Raw genomic sequence first — 2342 nt, forward strand, 5'->3', positions numbered from 1 at the left:
TTTTTTTTTTTTTTTTTTTTTTTTGATCCCATTAAATGGGATCCTGGACAAACCCCCAAATGTTATGGGTTTTCAACATAAAAACCAGAATCCAAAATTAAAATTTAAATATGAGCCTTTTATTACTGGGCCCTGCACCACTTGACCATACTCACGCAGGAAGGGACAAACAGCCAGGAGCCATAGAAGTATAGAGGTTTTAAAGGTAGAAACCGCATCCTGTTTGGCAAACAAATTTGTCATTTAACATAGAACAGTAGCTTTAGAGACAGCATGACTATTACTCAGCATATATTTTTTCTGGGAGCATTGTTTTCTGGGAACTCTCAATCTACTGATGATTTATCAATGGTGCACCAAGCCTCTTTGTGGTCTTACAAGGAAGCGGGGTCACAGAAAGTTGAGCAGAGTAATTTTTTACATTTAGTTTTATATTAACTTATCACACCCAATTCTTACATTTGTCGACTGAGTGCTCCCCGTGGGACCATTCCTTTCTTGACTCTTAATGGTCTGTCCTGTTGAGTCAGGAGAAACTTGTGGTTAGCATTTGCCTACATTGGTAGATGGTGGCAGGAGGTGGAGAATAAGTATTCGGGGCATGAGGCTCTTGAAAACCAGGAATCCAGGATTGTCTTTTTCTTTGTATCTTCAGTGCCTACAGTAGTACTTCTCTCAAATGATAACCAGTAAATATTTAGAGGTGGAAGAAATAAATACATATAACTAATTCATCTTGTGTAGTTTACAAATGCCTGGATCTGTAATCCAGGTATCATGTATCAGGATTAGATACAAAGCTTTAAAAATATTCTTCATAGACTCTTAACTAATGTTACCTTATGAACACCCGTAGGTAGTCACTCAATCAAAACTTCAGTTTGGTTGGCAGGTTATTAAATAGTTTCTCTACGGATGTATCTTTAAGATAAAGGCAAACAAATGTATCTTAATCACTAATAAAATGAATCTGTTCTCCACCAACATTTGCCACGTAGACCTTTCTTTTGGTCTTCGTAAGTGATATGAAGGCCATTGGTTAATTTCTCCCTCGTGTTCTTTTAGTTTATCTTGTAGCTTATTGAAGAAATTTTGAGCCTTAGATCTTAAAGTAATATAAGGTATTATAAAGAACAGCATTTTCCCTGATATTGCTATCATAAGCGACTACATAGTGGAAAGCAATGTGTAATGCAAAAACCAGGGTTGAATACCTCTCATCCTGGTCTTCTACCTGTGTCCCTTTTCCAATGCCTTTTCAATCATTATTATATTTTCTTTAAAATATTTTTTAAAGTAAAAAGGACAAGAAAAAATTAAGGTTTGTTGAAAACAAGTATTAATATTCAATTATCTGTCCAATTTTGCATAACTAAATCTGTGAATCTGAGCAACAGATTTGATGATAAAAATAGGTAATATAACCATTGTTAATTTTCTGTTCTTGTTTTGGAAATCTGTAGCATATATATTGTTGTATATTACCCTGTTTCTGTCTTTATATCTGCTTTTGCTTTTGTTTTTACTCTTCAAGATAAAATAAATTCAAATGAAAAAAAAAGCAAAAGCAAAAAAAAAAAATCAAAAGTGAATTGAAATGTCACAATATTTTAAAGCCTTTTAAGGCAAATGCTTGGGCTACAAATTTTGAAAGAAAAAAGTATTTTCTGTGATGTTTTCAAGGATAATAAGGACATTTAAGATTTGCAAATGGAAACTTTCCCTTTTACTTTGATTATACTCAACTTGTAAAAATAATAGACTGTGTTATACATGCCTGAGTGGTATATATTTTGGACAAATAAAACCCAAGTAGATGGTAGCTCATAAAACAGAGGAATAATGATGGCAATTATGAGAATTTACTGGGAACTACAGGGACAAATACACCCCTAGGCACTATAAGAATCCCAAATCAGCAAGTGGCTGGGAACGAGTGAACGAGTTGAGGAGGCCACTACTCCCCATGTAACAGATTATATTAGTAAGGAAGAAAGTGCTAGTTAAGTAAAAGAGAAAGAGCATGTGCTTGCTTCAGCAGCACATATACTAAAATTGGAACAATACAGAGAAGATTAGCATGGCCCCTGCGCAAGGATGACATGCACATGACCATGTCAGGTCAACAAGGGAGATGAACACACACTTCTCAGAAGAAGAAATTAAAGAAGCAAATAAATATATGAAAAAATGCTCCACATCACTAGCCATCTGTGAAATGCAAATTAAAACCACATTGAGATATGATCTCACCCCAGAAAGAATGGCTATCATAAAGAAATCACCCAACAACAAATGTTGGAGAGGCTGTGGGGAAAAAGAAACCCTTCTCCACTGCTGGT

At 34.9% G+C, this 2342-nt stretch overlaps 1 protein-coding gene and 1 pseudogene across 3 annotated transcripts in view; both read left to right on the plus strand.

Annotated features, from left to right (window-relative positions):
• The window catches only part of Lvrn (laeverin), an 89720-nt gene that overhangs the window by 27602 nt on the left and 59776 nt on the right, over positions 1-2342 (plus strand). The gene's annotated exons all lie outside the window — the stretch shown is intronic.
• LOC111812444 lies at positions 2026-2110 on the plus strand (annotated as a pseudogene).

Source organism: Octodon degus, unplaced genomic scaffold (assembly GCF_000260255.1).
Source record: "Octodon degus isolate 3935 unplaced genomic scaffold, OctDeg1.0 scaffold00124, whole genome shotgun sequence".
NCBI lineage: Eukaryota > Metazoa > Chordata > Mammalia > Rodentia > Octodontidae > Octodon > Octodon degus.